At 35.6% G+C, this 27,457-nt stretch overlaps 1 pseudogene; it reads right to left on the reverse strand.

Annotated features, from left to right (window-relative positions):
• Window positions 1-285: 285 nt before the first annotated feature.
• Window positions 286-25,540, reverse strand: LOC115974057 (annotated as a pseudogene).
• Window positions 25,541-27,457: the final 1,917 nt, after the last annotated feature.

Below are 27,457 nucleotides of genomic sequence, written 5' to 3' on the forward strand. Positions count from 1 at the left end.
GTTCTAAATTTTGCTTTTGGGCCTCAATTAATTAATTGAAATCTCTTATTTTAGGGCCTCAACAACAAGTGCGATTTATCTTAGTGATAACTATATGGCTTCGCCCAAGGGAGAAACTAAACATTATACGCAAGTAGTATATATATAGTAATTTAATTAAGAAACATTTGAGTTTGTATACAATAACATTAATGTTCTTTTATTTTATAGGTTACAGACATTATTTTGGAGATGGTATGATGCTACTATATATTTCAACATGAGCATAGTCGTTAATTTGTTATCTTATTCCTTGAGGAATTTCTTAAACCAATGAGCAGACAATTTGGGATGTCTTTGTAAACACAATTTTTTTCTCAATTGTAGAAAATCAAACAATTAAAAAGAAATAGGTTTGCAAATATAAATTTGTATTGATGTATAATGAGTACAATCTCTATTTCAATTCTCTTACAAACGAATACCCTCTGATTCTATTTTCATTGAACTTTACTCGAACAAGAATCTTCTTGACTTTAATTGGAAGATGGATTGATCGGTCTTCACAATAAATCTCTAGCTTCGAGCTTATTAGAGATTTTTTGTTCTTCAAGTCTTTGAAGGTGAAGGCTCTAGGGTTGAAGTTCTTCGGGGCTTTAGAAGCTTGATTCGTTGAGCTTCAAAGATTTGGGTTTGTTAAGGTTTATGGAGGCTTTTTAAGCTTAATTCCAATAGAACTTCAAAGAACTCGAACAATAGATCTTCTTGAATTTGGTTGGAAGATGGATTGAATGGTCTTCTCAACGAATCTCTAGCCTTGAGCTTGATAGAGATTTGTTGTTCTTCAAGTTCTTCAAAGTTTCTTGAGACGGAATCTCTCCAGAGCTTAGGCCTCTTGAAAACTTGGTTGGTGAAAATGAGAGGGGATGTCCTATATTTATAGTGATTTTAGAGGATAAGCTCCACTATGAATTGATATGCTTGAAAGTATGTAACAGACTTTTGATTGGCTCAAATTCTTCTTAGAGATAATTATCTCTATTTAATTTATTTAATAAAGATAATTATCTACCAATTTTGAATAGAAAATTTATCTTTATTTTATTTATTTATTTATTTTAATAAAGATAATTACCCATAAATTTTGAATAGGAAATTTATCTTTATCTTGTGGGCCAAATGACATGTGGCAAATTTTGATTTGCCAATGTGATGCCAATTTGGATGACACATGTCATTATCTAATTTAATTATTAATTTAGAATTTGCCACTAAACTTTGATGTGGCATTTTATAATTGGCTTAAAATTTTGCCTCTTTCAAATGCCCCCTCGAGACTTGATTATGTCCACAATTTTAAGTGTAGAAAGTGATCAAGTCTCCACAACTTCAAGCTTTGATGCAATTAGTTTCAGCACCTTTCATTTATTTAGGAATTCGCAAGCAGGAATTTCTCCAAGTGAACATGTGCGGGAGTCTACCACCATGAGAAGAGCTTTGCTCCTAGCTTGTCCGGCGAAGATAACTTTTTAGGAAGGAAATCTGTTTCCTAGTCAAAGTAGTAATCATATAAGGACTGAAATTCTATCCTCTGCAATGATGATCCTTCATGCCTCCCATCAGACATTAGAATTGCCGTTCATTTTGACTTCTTTTCCTAGCCACATTGGTCTTTGACTAGATAAATTTGTTTTCTAGTCAAAGTGGTCTTAGTTAGACTCCTAGTAGGAATTAAACAAATATCCCCACTATGAGAAGAGATTCACTCCTTATCAAAGTGTAATAGTTAAAGTATGCCACGTTCAAATCCATTGGCAGGGGCAAGTCAAGACTTAAAAGAGTCATAATTCATGCAAGAATCCAGCGATGTAATACATGCAAGACTCCACCATGCAAGAAGCCACGTTTTTTTTTTTTTTTTTTTTTTTTTTTTTTTTAGTCCAAGCTGAATAAGTATTTGAAATGTTATATTTCAAAGAGTCCTACTTGAACTTGAACACACAACTCAAGACTTCTTTTCCAATTTAGCTTCTTCCTTCGTTCAAGAATTCTTCTTTATTTTGACTTCTTTTCCTGGTTAATCTAGTCTTGGCTAGATGAGTTTCGGTTGCAATTAAAATCTCTCTAACTGGCACTATAAAAGGATACCCCCAGTCACACAGAATTCACAATTTTTTTATAGTGCGTAAGTTCAGAAATCTCAAAAACAATTCTTGAAGAAGGCATAAGATTTTTTTTTTTTTTTAATTTTTTAATTTTTTATTATTATTATTCTATTTTCTTCTCTTTTCTCTGTGTGCTCTCGAACGTATTGACTCATGTTTGCTGGTGCAGATTTGATTTCAACCTTCCCGAAGTCATCCATGCCACTAGAAAAAATTAGTAGTATCTAAGTACAGGAAGCAGAGACTTTTCCCTCCATCAGGTACAACAATTATTTTGATTCAAAGGAAGCGCGTGGCTTATAATGAACAATGTAGTGGTCCTATCTTGATCATGTTGATTGACCTTTCTAAGCTAATATCACATATATATGATATCTAGTTCGATAGATTCAATGTACACTAGTTTCTTCGTATAATCCTCACTATTTGACGATTTTCTTTGCATGCAGCAGATCCATCTTTAAGGATTTGGCGTTAAGTTTTGCAAGAGTTGAATCACACAAACCTTTGGAGGTACATTCTTGATCAAAGCCTTTTCTTACTTGTGAATTTCTCTTCCTGCATGTCTTTTTTTTTTTTTTGTTTTTTTTTTTTTTTTTTTTTTTTTTTTGTTTTGTATTGTTCCACCTCCATTTAGAATAGGTAACATGATGACTTAGTGGCACTACGAAGAACTTGCAAGAGTTTATTTTATTCCTCAAGCCAAGTAGCTACCAAGACAACAACCTCAACAACAATCTTGAAGACGAAGACAATCTTGACGACGAAGTCTATTTGTGATACGGAGACTTCCTTGAAGACGAAGACAATCTTGACAACGAAGTCTATCTGTGATACAATGACTTCCTTGAAGACGAAGACAATCTTGACAACGAAGTCTATCTTGGATACGAAGACTTCCTTGAAGACGAAGACAATCTTGACAACGAAGTCTATCTGTGATATAGATACGAAGACTTCCTTGAAGACGAAGACAATCTTGACAACGAAGTCTATCTGTGATATGAAGACTTCCTTGAAGACGAAGCGAAGATAATTTTGACAACGAAGTCTATCTTGGATACAAAGACTTCCTTGAAGATGAAGACAATCTTGAGGATGGAGACAATCTTGAAGACGAAGTCTATCTTGGATATGAAGACTTCCTTGAAGACGAAGACTTTCTTGACAACGAAGTCTATCCGTGATATGAAGACTTCCTTGAAGATGAAGACAATCTTGACAATGAAGATTGCATTGAAGAAGAAGGCTACTTTGAGGATGAAATTGTCTATGCAAGGATGTGTGTCCATTGATATCTTGAAGTGGAGCAATACTTGCACATGAGGATATAATAACTTTTTTTTTTTTTTAATTGCATGTCCATGCCCCTTTCTTTTTTCTTTCTTTTTTTTAACCTTCTTTGCACCGTAGTTTATATTCTTTTGTAGATTTTTTTTTTTTGGTAGGTTCGCCCTATCATCATGGTGCTCTTCAAAGACTTCTCTTTATTCGGCAAGAAGTATCTTGTTGTTACTAAAGAATCGAATGACACTAAGGAAGTAGACATATCAACGCTCGTTGAAAGGCTGATTATTGGCCGATTTGCAGAAAGGTGGCCTGAACTTAAAGACTCAAGAGACATTGTTGAGTGGACCTATGATGTCTCTTGGAATTCTGATTCCCCCTCTGGAGCGTGGGCTTTGCATAGCCCTCTTCACAAGAACACTACAAAGTCTCGTTATCTAGTGACTCTTGGCCGTCGTATAATTTCAGGCAGAACACGTTGGGGCACTCATTTCAAGATCGATGGAGAGTGGAGTTACATACCTCTATATTGGGAATGGCTTGAAGACGATCTATACAGGACTTTGAAGATGAAGATTGCCTCGAAGATAAAGACTATCTTGAAAATGAAGATAGTTTTGAGGGTAAAGACTTGCCTTGAAGATGAAGACAATCTTGAAGACGAAGATTGCCTTGAATATGAAGATTGTCGATGCAAGGCCTTGAAGATGAAGATTGCCTTGAAGACAAAGACAATCTTGAAGATGAAAACGATTTTGAAGATGGAGTTTGTCCATGCAAGGATGTGCATTGGTATCTTTGCAATGGAGCAACTGTCGATGCAACAATCTAAGGACGTGCTTTGGCATCTTTGCCATGGATGTGCATTGGCTTCTTGCTATGATACTTTTTAAAGGTGTAAAATGATGAGTACCAGACTTCAGAGATATGGGATGACACCATTCAAAGTTTAAATATGTGAGAAGATGGCACCAAAACTTCAAGGATTTGAGGTGATCCAACTCAACAGAGAGGCAACTCAGTCCAAACTTTAGAGATGCAAAGAGGTGCCACCGAGTTTTTAAAGATGCAAGGAGATACCACCAAGTCTTTGAAGATGAGAGGCAGCACTATGCAAACTTTAGAGATGTAAGGAAACACAACTTAGAAGGAAAGCAATGAAATTCAAAAGAGAGGCAATGCAATGCCAACTTTGACAATGCAAGATGACATGACTTTGAAGGGTTGCAATCTAGACTTCAAAAATGCAAGGAGATACCACCAAGCCTTTGAAGATGTTAGGAGATACGTACCACTAAGACTTTATAAGTGAAAGGTAGAACTACTTACACTTTAAAGACGAGAGAGAAAGCACATTTTAGAGATGCCAAGAGACATTCTCACAATGATGTTTTCTTTCATGGTGACTTTGCATTCCTGTAGTGACTATCTCATAGTGATGTTCACCCAAAACTATGATTGCACTTAGTGTGACATACCAAGTTTTGCCTGTGTTGCACTCGAGAGAGATCGAGTCATCACGTGGTTCAAGAAAGTTTTTTATCAAGTCAACACGTAGTTCAGGATAAGATTTTTTTTTTTTTTTCTTTTTGAAGATGTGACTGAACTCAGTAAATGATACCAAGCTGCCTACGTACCCGAAAGGGGATCAAGTCAACACGTAGTTCAGAAGGGGAATTTTTTTTTTTTTTTTGAAGATGTGATTGAACTTAGTAAATGATACCAAGCTGCCTATGTACCCAAAAGAGGAACAAGACAACACGTAGTTCAAAAGGAGATTTTTTTGAAGATGTGACTGAACTCAATAAATGATACCAAGCTACCTATGTACCCGAAAGGGGATCAAGTCAACACGTAGTTTAGGAAAGTTTTTTATCAAGTCAACATGTAATTCAGGAGGAGATTTTTTTTTTTTTTTTGAAGATGTGACTGAACTCAGTAAACGATACCAAGCTGCCTACATACCCGAAAGGGGATCAAGTCAACACGTAGTTCAGAAGGGGATTTTTTTTTTTTTTTTTTGAAGATGTGACTGACCATAGTAAATGATACCAAGCTGCCTACGTACCCGAAAGGGGATCAAGTCAACACGTAGTTCAAAAGGAGATTTTTTTGAAGATGTGACTGAACTCAGTAAATGATACCAAGCTGCCTACGTACCCGAAAAGGGGATCAAGTCAACACGTAGTTCAGGAGGGGCAGAGTTTTTTTTTTTTTTTTGGTGATCTAAATTTTGCCTAGGCCACCTTTTTAAAGGTTTTCAACCTAGCGAGCTTTTAATACCCTAAATTTTGCCTAGGCCGCCTTATAAAAGGTTTTCAACCTAGCGGGCCTGATAGTTTTTAGACCCCTTAAACAAATGAATTAACCCTAGGTAATTAGCCAAGTTGTTACTTAGTCAAATTAACAAGTCTAGGTTAACAAAAATATATCATATCATGCATAGCAGCGGAAAATAAATAAGACAATGATATGATCACCCAGGAAACCAAACTGGTAAAAACTTGGGGAGGATTTGACCTAGCTATCCTTAAGGTAAACTTGAATCCACTATCAGAAAGAATCGAAGTTCATACAAAAGGACTTACAAGCACCCCCGCTCGACTTCCTAATGCTACCAACCAGTAGAACTTACTGACACGACCACGTGCAAGCTCCGAATCCACGGACTCCTTCTTTCTTTGGATTCCACCAGCTACAAGCACCCCCGCTTGTGTATTCTTTAAGCTTTAATGGCAGCAACTGTTTTGATCATCAAGGTTTAGAGAATATCTCCTCCTTGAAAACCCTAAGTTTGTGTAAAGGAAAACTCCTCTAGATCTCACAAGAGATTTACACAAACCGCAATATGAGCAACACTAAAACGTGGCTAGGGTTTGCCTTTTATACTTAGGACAAATAAGAAACCCTAAAAATGTTTTAAAACAAATAGGGCTGAGCTGGACGAATCTGCAGAAAAGTAATCTGCCCGACGTTCGATCGGTCGAGCCTAAGCTTCGATTGATTGAGCTAGGCCGAAAGCCACACTGCTTTCTGCTTTACACTCGATTCCAACTTTACATTGACATTCAACTTTGAGCTAGCTTTAAACACTTCTAAACACATTGTTTGATCATGGTTTGCCAACAGTACAAATTAGAGTTCTAAATACATAAAGTTCTAAACTTTAGAACCTAACAAACTCCCCCTTTGGCAATCCATGACAAAACACAACATATAAGCTCAAAGTTTACAACATGAAAAACCCTTTACAAAATAATGCTCATAAACAAAAAATTCAATCCTAACTACTATCCATCAGTTGCAAGTGTAGACAGCAGCTCAATCGAATCAACCTGTATATTTCCTGAAACACTAAACAAAATGCATAACCGCATGTGTGGAAATAATACAAGTAAACAAAATAACTTCTTGATTTCAAACAACACACAAATAAAGACAAATATCAATGAATAACTCATAAATATAGATCAATAAGCAGTTTGAAACAAGAAACAAATAAAGTACCAACAAAAACATAAAACTCCCCCTTACATGAATATCCCATCAAAAACAAGGAAAGAGCTAAAAAAGTTAAGTACACAGTGAAGCACCTAGATACAATCTAAAAACTCCACAAGCTCCAACCAAAAACAAAAAGTCTCCCCCTGAAAACAAAAACCACAAGTACTCCCCCTTTTTGTGATGGAATGCCAAAGGGCATACAAGATATCCATCATCAAAAGGGAGGAGGTCTAAACTGCGCCAACTCCGCACGCAAGGTACGGATCTCATCAAGCACGTCCACCAAAATCTGTCCTTGAGCCACCTGAACGATCAAGAGATGATCCAACGTGCGACGAATGTCTGAATCATCCATAGCAGTCGGTGGAGGAACAGCAGCATCAGCATCAGCAGTAGTACCTGAAGGCTCAGCAGCAACAGTACCTGTAGAAGAGGGCAGAGGGGGAACATTACTAGATGACGCACCTCTAGGACGAGAAGGAGGGACCCTCAACTGAGCAGCCCTCTGACGAAGAAAGGTGGCACCTATAGGAGCTATCACATGAACAGGCTCACCTGACGGAAAACCATCTAGACCTAAATAGAGCAGAATCCTATGAATGAAAATAGGATGAATCAGCACATGCCCTACGGCAGAACTCCTATGAACCTCGTTCAAAGAACGAAGGAACAAGTGAGGAAAACTGATAGACGCTCCAGAAGCAAAGGCGTACAAAAACACACATCGCTCTAAAGGGATGGTGTGGAAGTGAGAGATAGGCCACAAGGAATGACACACAATCCTAAAGAAGAGATAGGCAGTCTCGGTAAGCTCAGCGGACGTGATCCGAGGATCAGAACCCCACTGGATAGATGACCCAGTGATGTAAGACATGACAACATCTAAAGAGGGTGACTCATCATAGGGATAGACAGCATCCCGAACTACCGGCACCCCAAGAGCCTCAACCACCACCCGAGGGGTAATGGTAAACTCTACACCTCGTATCCAACTCCTAACAAGGGTGTTGGAATCATAGATGTGACAAGAGAGATTCGAATAGAAGTCTCTAATCAGGGCGGTCAGAGGAGGATGATCTATCTGTACGAGAGGCAACCAACCCCTAGACTCAAAATTAGCCCTAATGGCCGGATCAAGCGCATCTAACACAACAGCTCGCTCAGACTAGATCTTACGCCTACAGTTCAAGGTGTCATAGGCTTTTCTACACTTATCATTCTTAAACAGCTCTACTCTAGGTGGAGACTCAGAGGAAGTGGAAGTGGTCATATTAGCTCTAGTTTTCCTAGGCATGGTGCTAAGATAAGGATCAAAACACAGAGCGAAAGAACAAAACCACAAAACAAAACCAAAGGCAGACTGCAAGTTAGCACAAAAACAAAAAATAGAAACAAAATCTATATGATGCATGAACAAATTTAAATGTCATGATGCATGTGCTAGTGCAGTGAATTGAGTCAAAAAGATTCAAATTACAAAATTGGCTTGCACATAAAGGTTTGTAACACAAAAACCCCAAATTAAAGAAACCACTTGATCAATTTAAAAAAAAAAATTGATGAATTGATCATTGCACATGATAGAATAACAATAATAATGACCAATTACATCAATTGGAGAAGCCAATTTCATCAATTTAAGCCAATTTGACAAAATCCCCAATTCGGATCAAATTCAAAACCCTAGAATTTTCAATTTTTCAAAAACCATCAAATTGATCAAATTAAATCATAGGGAACATCAATATAACATCATGATACAAAAACCCATTGATCAATTACACAAGAATTGGCTTGAATCATCAAAAACCCCAACAATTTTGAAGATGGCGAAAATACCCATGAGAATGCATGAAAAATGCATGAAAACAAGAAATAAACTTGAAAAAGAAGGGCAAAAGGGTCTTACCGGCTTCTAGGGACAAAAACCTTATAAGAATCTTGAAGGAAAACGACAAAAATAGATGGTGGAGCCAAGAGCCAACGCGGAGAGAGAGAGGAACTTGAAAAAGTTTGAATAGTGACTTTGAAAAAGTCCTATTCTGCCTTTTTAAAAAACCAGAAACACGAGTTTCGATCGGTCGAAAATCAGCCTCGACCGGTCGAAACAGACAGAGGCTCCCTCTCTCAAAAAAATTTAAAATTTTAAAAATTTCAATCGGTCGAAAAACAGAATGGACCGATCGAATCAGGCAGAGGCTCACCAAATTTTTCTGGAAAAACACAATTTTTGAAAAACAAATTGATTTGACTCAAGGCATTAAAATTTAAGACCAAAAATGCATGAGTAAGAGATGATATGTTTTTCCAAACAAGAATTTTAAGCCCAATATTCCCAAAAAAAAAAATTTTGCATTCTCCACAAATTTTTAAGCAACAAATTTAGTTTGCATATAATTCAAAGTGATTGCAAAAACTTGGTTGGTCAGACCATAAACACACACAATAACATGTACAATGTTTAGCAACGAGTAACTCGTGTAGTGTGTGCGACTAGCAAAGACATGAGATACATGTGAGGTGATATGTGAATAGCAATCAATCACAAAGTCTACAAAATTCATCACAAAGAATTTAAAAGAGACTATCACCTAAAGAGTTACATCATATAACTCCCACATCTCCTAGATCATAAGCTTGCAATCATGTAAGTTTCTTGTATTTATGCCTCATAATATACATTCCAATTTTAAGTTTATTGTGAGTTTGACATCAAGCCTAATAGTACACACCAATTAGATTTTAAGAATTAAGCACTTTTACCGAGGCTTCACCTTATGTTCTTTTTGTGCATGTGCTACACTTTCTCGAGCACAAAATTTTATGATATGCACTAAGGTGTTCATGATTGGCTAGTGAACAGTGGTGAGATGGTTATTTATGCCTTTCTCTAAAAGTTCAAGTTCGTCATTTAAAAACAAGTGACTTCAAGATTAAGACATAGTAATCAAAAGCCATACACATCTTTCCCACACAACATGCACTACAAATCTTCAACTAGTAGAGTGCAATAAATAAGCTCATCAAAGCTAAACAAGGTACAAACAACATGTTATGTGAAAATAAATTGACCAACCTTGTTCTCAAAAACCAAGAAGAATAGTACAAAAACAAAATGTGCTTCCTTTTCCCTTTTTATTTTTTATTTTTTTTATTTTTTTATTTTTAATAAAAATAAAAACACCTAGAATGAAATGCATGAATGTTATGCAATGCAAATCCTAGAGACAACAAAAAAACACAAAACCAAAGAACAATGGTCACAAAGGATAGAGCAATGAAGCACAAGGACCATGAGGCCAAAGACAGATTAGGGACACAAAATCACACCAATCACTTGACGAAGAGTCTCAAACTTACTTCTATCAAGAGGTTTGGTAAAAATATCAGCATTCTGGCGCTCTGTAGGAATATACTCAAGACACACAATTTTTCTTTCAACAAGATCCCTAATGAAGTGATACCTAATCTCTATGTGCTTAGTCTTAGAATGCTGAACAGGGTTCTTAGATATGTCAATAGCACTAGAGTTATCACAGTAAACCACCATAGTATCTTGGGATATCCCATAATCTGTTAAAACCTTTTTCATCCAAAGAAGTTGTGAGCAACAACTTCCAGCAGCAATATATTCTGCCTCGGTGGTAGACAAGGACACAGAATTTTGCTTTTTGCTCATCCAGGCAACAAGGTTAGCACCAACATAGAAACACCCACCAGTGATGCTTTTTCTATCATCAGCATTACCAGCCCAATCAGAATCAAAAAATCCCGCAAGAGACAGATTAGACTCTTTGCTATAAAATAATCCATGGTCACAAGTTCCAGCAACATATTTAATTATTCTTTTTACAACATTTAAGTGTGAAACCTTAGGATTAGACTGAAATCTAGAACAAACACCAACACTAAAGGCAATATCAGGCCGACTAGCAGTCAAATATAACAAACATCCAATCATACTTTTGTATAGTGTAACATCAACAGACTCACCTGATGGATCATTTGTTAGTTTTGCATTGGCGGCCATTGGTGTTCTAGCATGGGCTGCATGGTCCAGTCTAAATCTCTTGACTAGATTCTTTGCGTATTTGGCTTGGTTGATGTAGATCCCTGAATCCGTTTGCTTCACCTGTAATCCCAAGAAATATGTTAGTTCACCAACCATACTCATTTCAAACATTGCCTTCATTTCATCTGCAAAAGAATGAGCAAGAAAGTCATTAGTAGCACCAAAAACAATGTCATCTACATAAATTTGAGCTACAACAAAACTATTCTTATCCTTTCTTATGAAGAGAGTAGTGTCTACAAATCCCCTTTTGAAGCCGTGCTCAGTAAGATATGCAGTCAATCTATTATACCAAGCCCGTGGAGCTTGTTTCAAACCATACAGTGCTCTCTTCAATTTGTACACATCATCAGGTCTGTGAGGGTCAACAAATCCTTTAGGTTGTTCAACATAAACTTCTTCTTGCAGCATGCCATTCAAGAAAGCACTTTTGACATCCATTTGATATAACTTGAAGTTTAGATGACTAGCTATAGCCAGCAATATCCTAATGGATTCCAATCTTGCTACTAGAGCAAAGGTCTCATCAAAGTCAATCCCTTCCACTTGTGTGTAACCTTGAGCAACAAGTCTTGATTTATTTCTGATGACAGTGCCATGTTCATCTGACTTGTTCTTGAAGATCCACTTAGTTCCAATTACATTCACATCCTTTGGTATAGGAACTAATTCCCACACATCATTCCGAACGAATTGATGAAGTTTTTCATGCATAGAGTTCACCCAATCAGCATCTTGAAGTGCTTCATCTACCTTCTTCGGTTCAAATTGGGACAGATAGCATGAGTGTGTAATTACACTTAAGGCTTTTGACCTTAATCTCATATTGTCATTTAGACTTCCCAATATATTTGAGGAGGGATGATTCAGTCTTATTCTAGAAGAAGGACCTTTAACCAGAGATCTGGATGTACCTCTTTGTTCTGATGAAGGACTAAACTCATGTTAAACTTGTTGAGTCTCATGAACTGGAGTGGATAGTTCAGGACTTGATGGCACAGATATTGCATAATTCAACACCATTAGCTCCTCATCACTATGTTTCACAACATAATCATCAGGGAGTGAGTCATTAACCTCCATTGGCTTATCTTGAACCTGAGTATTACTTTCTGGATGTGCTTCTGGACATACTTCATCATTGATCACAACATTTGAAGATTCCATGACAGTTTTGGTTCTCAGATTCTACACCCTATATGCCCTACTAATAGAGGAGTACCGTAGAAAAAACCCTTTATTACTCTTAGCATCAAATTTCTCTAGGTGCTCCTTATCACGTAGAATGTAACAATCACTACCAAAAATCCTGAAATATTTGACAACTAGCTTCTTCCCTCTCCAGAGTTCATAGGGAGTCTTCTTGGAGTCAGGTCTGAAATACACCCGATTTAGTGTATGGCAAGCAGTGTTAACTGCTTCTCCCCAAAAAGATTTTGGCAATTTTGTATTGTGCAACCTCACACGTGCCATCTCTTGAACGACTCTATTTTTTCGTTCAACTATTCCATTTTGTTGCGGTGTCTTGGGTGATGAAAATTCTTGATGTGTGCCCTGTTCATTGCAGAAAGTAGCTAGCTTGGTATTCTCAAATTCTCTTCCATGGTCACTTCTGATTCTGGCTACCACTGTATCTTTTTCAACCTGCAATTTCTTACACAGATGTATCATCTTCTTAGGAGCCTCAGCTTTATCTTTCAAGAGCACAACCCAAGTATATCTGGTAAAGTCATCCACAACCACTAGAATGTATTTCTTTCCTCCCAAACTCTGAACTCTAGCAGGACCCATAAGATCAATGTGCAGTAACTCCAGAGGTCTTGAAGTTTGAACACTAGCCATAGACGGATGTTTAGATTTTATCTGTTTACCTATCTGACATGGTCCACATATGCACTTGTCTATCTTCTCAAACTTAGGTAAACCAACAACAGCATCACATTTTGAAATCTTTTCTAACTGCTTATGACTTGCATGCCCCAGCCGTTGATGCCACAAATCAACTTGATCAATCTTTGCACTAAAACACTTGTTGCTTATGCTTGGTGTCAATCCATAACAGTTGTCCGCCGTTCGTACACCAATACACATACAGTCACCTCCACCATCAAGTATTTCACATTCATGCTTAGTGAAGAGAACATTTAGACCATTGTCACAAATCTGACTGATGCTGAGTAAATTTGCCTTTAGTCCATCAACATACCAAACATCTTCAAAGACCGGTAACCCTGGGATGTCCACAGTTCCAATGCCTCTGATGATAGATTTGCTTCCATCTCCAAAAGTGACTGTACCAATATTTCCTTCAAAAAGGGTTTTGAATAATCCTTTGTTTCCTGTCATATGCTTGGAACAACCACTATCCAAATATCAAAGACAAGAATCACGTGCCTTTAAGGCGGTTAAGGCAGTATAACACAAATAATTATTACCACATAAGATAAGACCAAAATGTTCAAGGAAAGATTTAACAAACTCAACAAGAGACAAACATACAAAGTAAGCAAGTTGATGAATAAGCAGAAAGAATTTCCAAAAATCCATACCAAAGGGTCAAGGATCAGCTCAGTGATCAAAAGATTAACAACAAAAGAGCTACCCGCTCTGATACCACTTGATAGTTTTTAGACCCCTTAAACAAATGAATTAACCCTAGGTAATTAGCCAAGTTGTTACTTAGTCAAATTAACAAGTTTAGGTTAACACAAATATATCTTATCATGCATAGCAGCGGAAAATAAATAAGACAATGATATGATCACCCAGGAAACCAAACCGGTAAAAACTTGGGGAGGATTTGACCTAGCTATCCTCAAGGTAAACTTGAATCCACTATCAGAAAGAATCGAAGTTCATACAAAAGGACTTAGCACCCCGCTCGACTTCCTAATGCTACCAACCAGTAGAACTTACTGACACGACCACGTGCAAGCTCCGAATCCACAAACTCCTTCTTTCTTTGGATTCCACCAGTTACAAGCACCCCCGCTTGTGTATTCTTTAAGCTTTAATGGCAGCAACTGTTTTGATCATCAAGGTTTAGAGAATATCTTCTCCTTGAAAACCCTAAGTTTGCGTAAAGGAAAACTCCTCTAGATCTCACAAGAGATTTACACAAACCACAATATGAGCAACACTAAAACGTGGCTAGCGTTTGCCTTTTATACTTAGGACAAATAAGAAACCCTAAAAACGTTTTAAAACAAATAGGGCTGAGTTGGACGAATCTGCAGAAAAGGAATCTGCCTGACGTTCGATCGGTCGAGCCTAAGCTTCGATTGATCGAGCCAGGCCGAAAGCCACACTGCTTTCTGCTTTACACTCGATTCCAACTTTACATTGACATACAACTTTGAGCTAGCTTTAAACACTTCTAAACATATTATTTTGATCATGGTTTGCCAACAATACAAATTAGAGTTCTAAATACATAAAGTCCTAAACTTTAGAACCTAACAGGGCCTTTTTTTTTTCTTTTTTTTAGAATACTTTCAAGAGTAATGGGAAAACATCATGTACCCTTTGAGGGTTGAGGTAGGTAGTTTAGGCTCTTACCAAGGAGTGTTTCAAACTTCAATCATAGTAATGCTTCAAGAACTTGCCATTGATAAGGCCAATTCTTAAAATGTCTTCAGTTGTATTAGTGTTGATTTCCTTCAATTCATCAACTATAGCTTGTATGCCTTCTTCAAATATGGGTGGAGCATCCTTAACATCATCTTTGACTTCTTGGTTTATGGTCACCATCGTACGTGTTTTTACAGTCAAGGCTTCTCCAGTATTCACTTCCCAAATGGTTCTACGTTTTCATATGAGATGGAATGGAGCTTCGAATCTCATTTGAATCTTGATCAACAAGTGTGTCGTTAGCACCTCTAGGAAAGAAATTTGTGCTCTCATTCTGCTTTCGTTTTCCCTTTAAATTTTTTGAGAGTCGAAGCGGGATTGAATGACTGATCCTTGTGAGAACTGAACCTCGGGTGCCAACTTGAGAAGTAGTTGAGTGACTGAGTCTTGTGAGAATAGAGCCTTGAGTGTCAACAACAGAGTTATCTTCTTGAGTCCCCAACCTATCAAAGACTGAGATATGTGAAGTGGGTCGCCCAATGCGGTAAAAAACAGATGATTTCTTTGATAGATTCGAAGATTGTTCTTCTTCCTCATAATTTGCCAAAATTACAAAAACACTAGCTTTTCGGATGGGAATTTGAACATGAGTTGGTGGGGTGTTTCCAATTCCAGCCTTAGAACTTGTTAAACTAAAACCTTTAGCCTTTGACACCTTATGTTCTTATTTTCCAGAAGCTTCAGGGATGAGCTTACCCAAACCACTCTGCTTTCCATGGTCATAACCAGCTTTAGCCATGAGTCTATATGCATTAGGGTCAAAACCCTCTTTGGTTCGTTTGGTGGGCAAAGTCCCATGTTCAACAATCGACCCTTGGGACGGTCTTGTAAACCCTTTCAATGGTTGGCTTGAGATTCTTGATTTTTTTATTTTAGCAACTGGGAGAGTTAATCCGTGTAGATCTTCCAATACTGACTCTCCATCTCCTGAAAAGGGTGATTGGCCCTCTTTTCTTTTGGTGACTGGGACATAGTGTAACACAGGAGCTACCTTAGTCGCTTTAGAAACTTGATGCTTCTTCTCTTCTGTGGAAGTCTTTGTTTGCTTGGCTTCCTTCTCCTCAATTGGAGAGTCAATCCTTGAAGTTTTGTAGTGGAGGTTTACGTCTTTGCTAGATGGTGAAACAATGACTTGTGCTTCTTCTAGCATATCATCTTCCAAGTAAAATTTTGCATCAGCAAAATGTGATTCATCTACAGTAAAGGGCTTGTGATGGGCTTGTGATCAGCTACTATCTTCTTAACTTGTCCATCTTGGAAATATTTAAAGCATTGGTGATACGTAGATGGCATAACACCATACTCATGCAACCATGGTCTTCCAATAAGCACTTTGTAAGTGGTCTTGGCATCAATGACATGAAAGAGCGCACTTGATTCCATTTCACCAATGAGCATATGAAGTCTAATCTTTCCAATAGCTCTTTGTCCACCTTGATTAAAGCCTTGAATCATCAATTTACTGGGAAGTACTTCATCCAAGGAGATTCCAAGTTCTTTCAATATTTTGAGTGGAAGGATATTGATTGCAGATTCACCATCAATAAGGATATGATTGACTTCTTGTTCTCGAATGTAGCCAGTCACAAATAAGGGACGATTATGAATCTTGGATCCCAACAAATGATCATCATCAATGAAAATGATTGAAGACCAATATGCTCTATACACAATAGCTCGCTCCGTTTCTTTCTCACTATCTGAAGATTCTTCTTCACCACTTACTTGATTTATGTAAGAGATGAAAAGATATAATCCTCGGGAACTAGGACTAGGGAGAAAGCTATTTTCACCTCAATAGGTTCAAATGAGCCAAATTGAATGGTGAAATAAGTAGAAGTGGTTGTTGAGGATACCATGGCTAGATTGGCAATTGCAACTTCATCATCAAACGTGATCTTTCCTTGATGGGCTAGCTCCATGATTTTATCTTTCAACACAAAGCATTGTTCTATGGGGTGGCCTATGAGGCTATGATACTTGCAATACTTGGGATCATTTGTTTGGTCAGCCTCTTCAGGACGTTTCATCTCTAGTTGCTCAATTAACTCCAACTCAAGTAGATGATCCAACATGATGGAGATATCAAAATCAGGGAATGGATATTGCTTTTCTTGCATTTCTTGTAATGTTAGTCTTCTTCTTCTTTCTTGTGTGAGAGTATATGTCTGTTCTTTTATCTTGGGTTTAATTGGAACTTTGAGAGGAGCAATAGTTACAATCAAAGACTGCTTGTTTTCCAGTTTATGAGGGAATTTGCCCCCTTTGCAAGTATCTTGTCTTTCTCTCCCATTGTAGGGTTTTTGAACAGGCGGGCCTTGGTGACCATTAGAAGCAATACTAAGCTCCATGTCTGCACATGTGTTGCTAATTCTTCAAATGTTTTGGGCTTTATTCCTTGAAGGATGTAGCTTATAGCCCAATTCATTCCTTGAATACACATCTCAATTGCAGACGACTCAGATAATTGATCCTTGCAATTAAGACTAAGGTTTCTCCACCGTTGAATGTAATCAATGACCGGCTCTTCCTTCCACTGCTTTGAATTGGTGAGCTTTATCATGCTAACAGTACGTCGAGTACTATAAAAACAATTTAGGAATTCTCTTTCCATTTGATTCCAACTATCAATAGAGCCAGGCGCTAGATCAATATACCAATCAAATGCATTTCCTTTCAATGATTGAACAAATTGCTTAACCATGAGATCCCCATAAGTACCAGCATTGTTACAGGTTTCCACAAAATGAGTTACATGCTGCCTTGGATTGCCTTTACCCTCAAATTGTTGGAACTTCGATGGCTGATAGTTTTGAGGTATCCTCAAGAGATCTATCCTTTGAGTGTATGGTTTAGAGTAGGCAATGGATGCTTGACTTCCACCCCCAACTTGGTCTTTGATAGCTTCCTTGATTAACTCCTTAAGCTAGTCAAGAGAGATAAACCCATCTGTAGAGAAATTGAGATCCTTTGTTGAACTCTCGGGTTTGTCATTATGGGTTTGTTTTGGCCTAGAGCTTTCATCTTCACAATTCAGTCTAGATGTATTCCCCATCTTATCCATTAGGAGAGTTATTTGTGTGTCTCTCAATGCTTCCCTTTCTTTCATAGACTTCATTAATTCTTCTAAAGTCTGAGCTATAATTGAGACTTGTTCCTCCAGAGATGTAGTGTTAGTCATCATGACTGGTATGGTGAATAAGCTAACAGAGCGAGGAAAGTCCTTAAGCTTGGAAGTAGGAATATTTTCTGAAAAGGAAAACTCAAAGCCATCAAGTGACTTGTTTTCTTCTCCAGCTATTGGAACTCCTTGGATTGATTCTGAAGTTTGAGACAAAGCTAGATGAGATAACATGTCTTTAACAAGGCCCATTACGTCTTTGCTGCCCCTTGCATAGATGAAGCTGCCTGCGACTTTTCAACTTTAGAAGTGTTGGAAACAGGTGAGGGCTGGGGTATGGGTGTTGTTTGAGCATACACCTCTGCAAGAGCTTTCATTCTTCCCCTTGTCATAGGTCTCGCATAGGAAGTGTCAGAACTTGATGAATAGTTTGAATCCATTGTAGGATCAACTTCACTTGTTCCAAAAAGAGGGTTGTTGATTTGAATCTTCTTTGAAGCCATAATACTTCAAAAGATATGACAAATTGATGAAGAAAAGATGAGAGGTAGAGATTGTCCCACCGGGCGTGCCAAAAATTTGTAAACACAAATTTTTCTTAATTGTAGAAAATCAAACAATTGAAAAGAAATAGGTTTGCAAATATAAATTTGTATTGATGTATAATGAGTATAATCTCTATTTCAATTCTCTTACAAAATAATACGCTCTGATTCTATCTTCATTGAATTTGACTCGAACAAGAATCTTCTTGACTTTAATTGGAAGATGGATTGATCGGTCTTCACAATAAATCTCTAGCTTCAGGCTTATTAGAGATTTTTTGTTCTTCAATTCTTCGAAGGTGAAGGCTCTAGGATTGAAGTTCTTCAAGGCTTTAGAGGCTTGATCCGTTGAGCTTCAAAGATTTGGGTTTGTTAAGGTTTATGGAGGCTTTTTTAGCTTAATTCCAATAGAACTTCAAAGAACTCGAACAATAGATCTTCTTGAATTTGGTTGGAAGATGGATTTAACGGTTTTCTCAACAAATCTCTAGCCTTGAGCTTGATAGAGATTTGTTGTTCCTCAAGTTCTTCAAAGTTTCTTGAGACAGAATTTCTCCAGAGCTTAGGTCTCTTGAAAACTTGGTTGGTGAAAATGAGAGGGGATGTCCTCTATTTATAGTGATTTCAGAGGATAAGCTCCACTATGAATTGATATGCTTGAAAGTATGTAGCAGACTTTTTGATTGGCCCAAATTCTTCATAGAGATAATTATCTTTATTTATCTATTTTGATAAAGATAATAATCAACAAAGATAAATAATTATCTCTATTTAATTTATTTAATAAAGATAATTATCTACCAATTTTGACTAAAAAATTTATCTTTATTTTATTTAGTTATTTATTTTAATAAAGATAATTACCCATAAATTTTGAATAGGAAATTTATCTTTATCTTGTGGGCCAAATGGCACGTGGCAAATTTTGATTTGCCAATGTGATGCCAATTTGGAAGACACATGTCGTTATCTAATTTAATTAATTTAATGACATAAAATTTGCCACTAAACTTTGATGTGGCATTTTATAATTGGCTTAAAATTTTGCCTCTTACAGTCTTTTCAACCCATTTTTGTTGTCTACATAGTTGATGCCAAACTGAACGGTGTAACTTGAACTCCATTCAAAGTTGTCCAATAATGACCATGCAAAATATCCCTTCACGTTAACACCATCCCTACATTGAAAAAATTGGATTAATTGGGCTTTAGAAATAACAATTTCCATAATTGTTTATACGGCATATTGATATTAGTACAAACAAAGTTATATCATCATTAGATTTGAAAGAGAGAGGTCTTCTTTACTTACTTGATAGCCCTATGAATGAATTGAAAATGGAGATAGTGATAATCAATTCTAGAGTTGTCTGCAAGGGCTTACTTAAGCGACAATGTAGCATTATTGAACTCATCCATTCCTATAATATAGTAGCAAATTTTTAGATTCGAATGGAAACCAAACTAGCATTCCTTTCAATTTTTTTTTTTTTCTATGGCTAGTGCCATAACTTTAACGCAACCATAATTGAAAAGTTCAAAAGAAAATTACCATTCTCGGTAATAAAGATTAATGGATTATGGTACTTTGTCTTTGTGTATAATAGAGCGTCTCGAATTCCTCTTGGATAGACATGAATCCAAGCAGAAGTAAGCTGAAATGGCATTTTAAAGAAAGATTTTAAATTCATTATGGATTCGGTATAAAACTCTCTTTTTACACCCTCCAAAGAAATGATGCCACATTGTTTTTTCTTTTCATTTTCAAAAGGGAGAACCGGGAATACCACACAAAATAATTAATGTATCTTTTCAGATCCCAAAAAAACAAATTAATACGTCTATTCGTTAACCATTAGGTATTACATATTTTTGCCATGGAAATCTTTTTCTTCAAAATTTTTTCATTAAATACTACGGGGAGGTGTTACTTATTCCTCAACTTGATATTATGGCACTACAAAAAACGCAGGTCTTAGGCCTTGTTTTTTTAAGCCACTTTTTGAAAAATGCTGCTACAGATTGTGTTTGAGCCACGTTTCACCCAAACGCAGCTACAGCACCAGAAGTATAGCCGCATGCGTCGAACGCAGCCCAAGATCAGCTCTGTAGCTGCATTTCTTGGTGTTTCAGCTGCATTTTTCTGGGTTGGGCTTAAGCTGCCACCTTTTTATTATTTTTTTTTTGGCCATGGGTTTCGAGAATAAACTATAAAGAAGATTGAGAAATCTGGTTAAAGATTAGTGAAAGGCTTTTCATATTTCATTGCATTTTTCATACTGTGTGTGTCTATGTTTAGGATTAAGGAAAAGTCCTTAATTTATGCAAATATCAAAATCTAGAACTTTAGAGAATTTCTGGCGGCTTCTACTTGTTGGCGCTGAGTTCTCCAATAATATTTCTATGGCGTTGGGTTGTTTTTCATTTTTTTGTTGTCAAATTATTTATTGATTTTTTTAATCAAACTAAAATCATTATATGATAATTTCTTATATTTATGATCTTTTTTAGAAATGTTTTTATTTGGAAACAAATTTTTTTTTGATACATAATTGAAATTTTACTCTAGCCTAATTTAAATGAGATGGGTTCAAGTTACACCTGGTGTAACTCTTGTAAAGTTACACCTTTTTTACACCATAGATTTTTAAGAGATCTAACGGTTAAAAAATACATCATTAAATGTTATTACTTTCCACTTTTGTCTCTCTCCTTATTTATTGTTTTTTACTTGATTAAAGGGCACTTGTCATTTTCAAGAATCTATTCATCCTAAAAAAGAAATTAAATAGATATTTGATGATAAAATTAAATTACTTTAAATAAAATTTATACAATTATATATACAATTGCTTCACACTCCATCGTTGTCTTCTTCTTCTATCTCTCTCTCATATGCCAGGACCTCCATGAAGGCTCTTATTATGTGTTCGATGAAAAGAAAAACTGAGAGCTTTACAATATATGCTTTTGAGATTGAGTCTTGACATGAGTTGGTTGGAGACAACATACATGTACAAGTGAATTGATGTAAGGTTTTTATATACAAATTTCATTGAATAAAATTAGATGTCTTTTATAAGGATTTCCGTGCCACTAGAAATTTAGGGGAAAGAAAATATTTTGAAAGACAAGTACAGTAAAAAGAGAAATACTTGGATGTTCAAGTCCAACTATAATTGCAATTGACATGCATAATCCATCCAAATAGTCACTTCCAGTCTGAGTTAATGGCTATGCAAATGGGCAGTCCTGTCTAGTGGCTTGTCGTGGATTCGAAGTTGTCTTTGTCTTCTTCTGAAAATTTTTTTTCCTTGCTTTATCTCTCGCTGTAATGGTTTAAGAGTTCTAAAATATCTAAACTTTTAATGAATAAAGGGAGAGAAAATAAAATGCCAGTATTAAATGAGTGAGCTGACTTTTTCATAGCATTAAATATTTAATAATGACATAATTATTAGTGAATTTTTAACTGTTAGATCTTTTGTAAATCAATGGTTTAAAAAAGGTGTAATTCTTACAAAGTTACACCAGGTGTAACTTGAACCCATCTCAATTTAAATATATATTTGTGTAAAGCTTCCTTTTGGAGAACTAAACCCCGCCCTTTGCCCTCCCACCCCACAAGAATTTTGTACTTTTGGAGTGATCATCATGCTAAGGATGCGTGGTCATTTGGAAACAATTTCTAATTTGGATTACAAAGTTACTTCTTTTTAATTCAAAAATTTTTAGCTATCTTCCTTTTTATATCTTTTTTATTTTTATTTTTTTTATACATTAATAGTTGGAAGTGAGAGGATTTAAACCCTAGATGTCTTCATTAAAAATACTAGACAGTTTCAATCAGTTGAATTAAAAGACTCTTAACTTTTTATATCCTTTAATTCTCTTGAATTTTTAATAGAAGTGACATGTGACATTTTGAAAATTCAATGATCTCAAAGTTCAATTTTTACTCACAGAAAATTGCTAATAAACAACAAAATTGTTATGGAGTTTTTATGTGTGTGTATATATATAATCTTTAAGTTGGGTGAAAATTAAACCATTTAAGAATTCCATAAAAGAAAAAAAAATTGAATCAAACTACTATAACCATCTAAAGATCCGTATCAATATTATGTATATTCACTTTTTTACGCACCTTTGGACCGATGGGGATTCCATTGCACACACCTGCCACAACAAAAGAAAAAAAGAAAAAAAGAAAAAAAGCATGGTCTTTTTAGTATGTATGAGTTACAACAGAAAATCAAAATCATGGCTCCAAAAGATTTAGTTCATAGTAGAAGTGTTAGTTCGCGAATCTGTCAAATAGCTTGCGTTTTCAACCTTGAAGTGACGTGAGTCGGCTACATATTTAGCAGTATAGTAGTTTAGCCCTAGAAAATCCAATGACCCTTTTACTATCTTGGATTGCTCTTTCGTGAATTTGGGTAATCGGTCGCCAACAAGAGATCGCATGATATGTGGATAGTCACCATTGGTTAGGGGATCCATAAACCTGCCACAAACCACAAAATTTTAAGTCTTTATTGTATAATTATATTAAACTAGCAAAGGGTTTTTCTATTCTTTGGAAATAACTAGCAAATATAGTAAAATAGATGTCCAAAACAAAGAGTCATGTAGTTCTCGTTTACTTACCATCCAAACATGAAATCAAGGGCTCTTAGCGCAGCATCACGGTCCTGTGTCGCGTTTGAGAATGGCACAAACCAGTCTGTATTGAAGGATATACCCATAATACCTTTTTGTACTTCCTGCACATAGCGAATGCTTGCTTGTTTATCTAATTTCATCATCACTTAGATAAACTTTTAACAAATTAATTCATAAGCTTTCAACAAACAGTTAATCCACTTGCACACTAACGGAAAAGATAAATACTTAATTACTAATACTGAAAAACAAGTTTTACTCGGGAATTTATCTAAGTTTATCATCACTGCAAATAGTTTTAAAATAACGCACCTTAGATTGTCTTGTATCAAGTGCAATGCAACCACGTTTATTGAATGGAGTATAATTTTGAAACAAAAAAAGAAAAAGAAAAAAGTAGAAAAATAAACATAAGGCAATTTGGTGTATATATGGAACCCTATACTTTTGCTTGTACACTTTGACAGCGGATGCATGAGCAAAAATTAGATTATGTGCAGCCAAATATGGTTCTATCGCAGAATCTCCACTAGTGCAATTTAACTGTTGCCAACTAGAACACCGACCCGGTGCAAATTTCCCCTCTACATAACCAGCATAGACATAGCTATATGGTTCATTTAGTGTGATCCAATGTTTGACACGATCACCAAATTCTTTAAAGCAAAGTTCAGAATAATCCCGAAAATCATCCCTAAACATATACATGCAAAAGTTTTCAAACAATTGAATAACTGCATTACAAAAATTAATTGTGCATTTGTACATGAGCACTTCATTTTTAGCACAATTCAATTATAGATCTAGAAGGCCTAACTATCCCAAAAGCAAAAAGCTCTCTCTTTTATATAAATTAGTGTGTAACCTTGTGCATATGTACGGATACAATTAAAAACAATCACAAATATACGGAACAAATTATATATTTTAAATAAAATATTGAAATTATATATGGTATTAGCTTATACCTTTTTTAAACCATAGATTTTAAAAATATATCATGGTTTCTCATTATATATATATATGATTTAGAATTTGGTTGGATCCACATTTTTCGATTTTTGAACCCAATAATTCACTTGTCACAAAAAAATAGATAAATAAATGAACATGTGGCATAAAATTGGACCTCAATTTAAAACCAGTTTTGAATCTAATTGGATTTGAAATTTTCAATTTTCATACCTAATAATTCACTTAGCACAAAAATTAAAAATTAAATAGGATACATGACTCCCAATTGAAATTCAATTTAGATTTTAATTTGATTTTCTCTAAAATTTGGATTATATATATATATATATATATATATATATATATATAATCCAATAACTGGGGAAGGAGAATTTGAAGAGGCCAACTAGTTGAGCTATAAAGCACTTGGCAGCAAAACATTTTTACATAGATTACAATTTTTCTTTGTTAGTGTAATACATTTGTTAATGCATAATGATAATAATACTTAGCACTTGATACAAATACTTACTAAATCACAAATTAGTGAAATTACACTTTCTAACTTTTACAGATTTTCAATTCAATCGTGTGAATTCCTCGTTTCTTATTCCAATCCTTTATCTTTAATATATTTTCAGTTTTTAGTCATTCTATCTAATTTTGTCTCCCGCTATTAGCCTTAATATTTTTCATTTTTCAAAATGATATCATTTTAGTGGAACAAATTGGACAGAAGGGTTATATTGGAAACAAAAAGAAGTCAAATAACTCAATATAGGACTATATTGAAAACAAGGGGAAATTAATTTTCTTTATTAAATTGTAGGTTAATATTCCGTTAATGTATCATATCATGATCTCACATAACAAGTTTTCAGTGATAAATTCTTAACAAATAATATCAAATTCAATAGTTTTGTAAGACAATAAGCCAGCGACTTCACAAATAAGTCATTACTTAAAAATAGTAGTAATCAAAATCCCCCCCCCCCTTTCGATTCCTTAGAATTTTAGTCATCAATTAAAATTTTAAAGATCATAATCACAATGAAATTTGTTAAAAGTACACTAGTTAAAATTCAAATGAATAAAATCGTTGATCATAAGGTAAATTTACCACTTACATAATATGAGGACTCAAAAAACCACCATACTCATCTTCCAATGCCTGGGGAAGATCCCAGTGGAAGGGGGTCACAAAGGGTCGTAGACCTGCATTCAATCATAGTAAAAAAAAGTGAATTAATAGTGCATGATAAGTTGATGATATGTGATGGAATTTAAGAATTATTCATGACCTTTGGCTAAGAGCTTGTTGATTAGTTTGTTGTAGTATTTGATTCCTTCCCTATTCACACCCCTAGATAGTTTTCCTTCTAAAATAAGTCACAAAAAAGAGATTGTTAGGAACATAATATGGTCACAAAACAATAGTCATTCCATTCTAACCTAAGATGTGTACTTGATGATATTCATTTTTATGTCCTTGTCATTGGATTGTTCGGACCTTTTATGGGATTATGAAAGTGATAATCTTACTTGGCAATACTCGAGACCATGAGATTGAGAATATGTATGCATCTAAGCCAATCTTTTTCATGATTCAAACATCTCCCTGCCATGTGTAATCACAAAGCATATATAAATTGTTGGAAAAAGCTGAAATGAAGATTTCTTATATTGTGATTCTCTTGTATTTGGTTAGATATGGTCAATAATTAGAAAAAAGCATGTGACAGTCTTTATATATATATATATATATATATATATATATATAAACAAGTGGAGAAAGAATGATAAGAACCCCGGTTCTCCTTATAAAGAAAACAAAACTATGCAATTGTGCTAAACAACTCTCGGTAATTATGAGCTAATTATACGTAGGATAAAATTTAGCTATAAAATTGGTTGTAGTCTTAGGTAACAACCAATTTTGTAGCTAAATTTTGTCCACATAATATGGTTTTCTTTCCAATTTTTATTATGAACCCTAAACAACATATATACCTTGTAGCGATGATATTGATCAACAACTACGTCTCCATTGCTTCCACCCTTTATTTTACTTGCAATTTCATTGTAAGGATTTTTTTTTCTTTTACTACTTAAGAACTAGTAATTAGACTATTAGAGCCATAAGAAAAATGGAACTAGTACTTAACCCTCACAACCATAACATATACAACATAGATTTTATAAACTTACCACAAACTTCACTTATTTTATAAATCTAATCTGGACCCTGATTTCACTCCTTAAGTGCTTAAGTCCGAGTCCGAGATTTTTACAATATACTAAAATTCCACATTTACAACATAGACTCATGCAGGAAGTCATTGATCTTGGCTTTACAAAATTAGACAAAAAGCCTTGGACCCTAACTTCTCAGACCCCTGCTTTCCTCTCTCTTCCTCTTTCTCCTTCTTAGACCACCATATGCTCTCATTTTTACCTTCTAGACTACCACCTCCACCCCAAATCGAGGCTGCCCGACGAAAAAAGCCGTAAGCTCCACCTCCATGTTTCGAAAATCCTCGACGAAACATAGATGAGGATGACATCGTTCCGAGACCGAAACGGCACAGACGGTTTGGAGTTCGATTTCGGAATCAGATGTACTATTATGACTTCAACTTGAAGAAGAGGTTGATGGGTGAAGATGTGTCCAAGATTTTGGCTTTGCTCAAGGTAAAAAATCGTACAAATAGACGTGTCCAAGATGTGGTGGGTGGATGTGGAGAGAGAGGATGCGGTGGGTGGATGGTGGTGCAATTGTTGATATCACCGGCGAGGTGCATGAGGGAGAGGTAGTGGTTGAAGGTCGAGAAGTCTGGGTGCTAAGTTGATTTGTGGGTTTGGGTTGATTCAGTGGCTTTGGATATGGGTGTTTTTTTTTCCCTACTGTTGTTTGTGGTTGCGGTGGATTTGGCTGGTGGCGACGATGGTGCGAGGATGTGGTGGTTGTGGTATGGGTAGGTGAATGTGATGGCCAGCGATGCTAGGTTGAGAAAGAGAGAGACAAAGGAGAGAGAGACACAGAGAGAGGAAGAATAAAAAATTATAAAGAAAGAATATTTAAATTAAGTGTTAAAAAAAAAATAGAAGTTTTGATGTAAGAGATATTATAAAATGATGTGTTATATGTTATAAAGTTGGTTTTTGAGATGTTAATTGCTAATTGTTTTGTTGGCAAACAAAGTCATGAATGAGTGTTAAGTGGCTGCCCCACATGTTGGTGGGTGAAGATACATACTTATTGGTACTTAATTATTGTAATTGTTTTCTTTCATAAATGAATAAATTTCTATTTTCTTTCTTTCTTCTTTTTATTTTATTTTATCTTTATACAAGATAGAAATTCTACTCTAACATAATCTAAGTGTATGTGTGTATGTGAAGCTTTCTCCTAGAGACTTGAACCCCAACCCTTATCCCCTACAACTTACAAGCACTTATATTTATAAAGTGATCACCACATTAAAAATGTGAGTGGTATTTTCTTTCCAAAAACAAAACCACCTTTAGTTCCCCA

The sequence above is a fragment of the Quercus lobata genome, chromosome 1 (genome assembly GCF_001633185.2).
Source record: "Quercus lobata isolate SW786 chromosome 1, ValleyOak3.0 Primary Assembly, whole genome shotgun sequence".
In the NCBI taxonomy this organism is placed as follows: domain Eukaryota; kingdom Viridiplantae; phylum Streptophyta; class Magnoliopsida; order Fagales; family Fagaceae; genus Quercus; species Quercus lobata.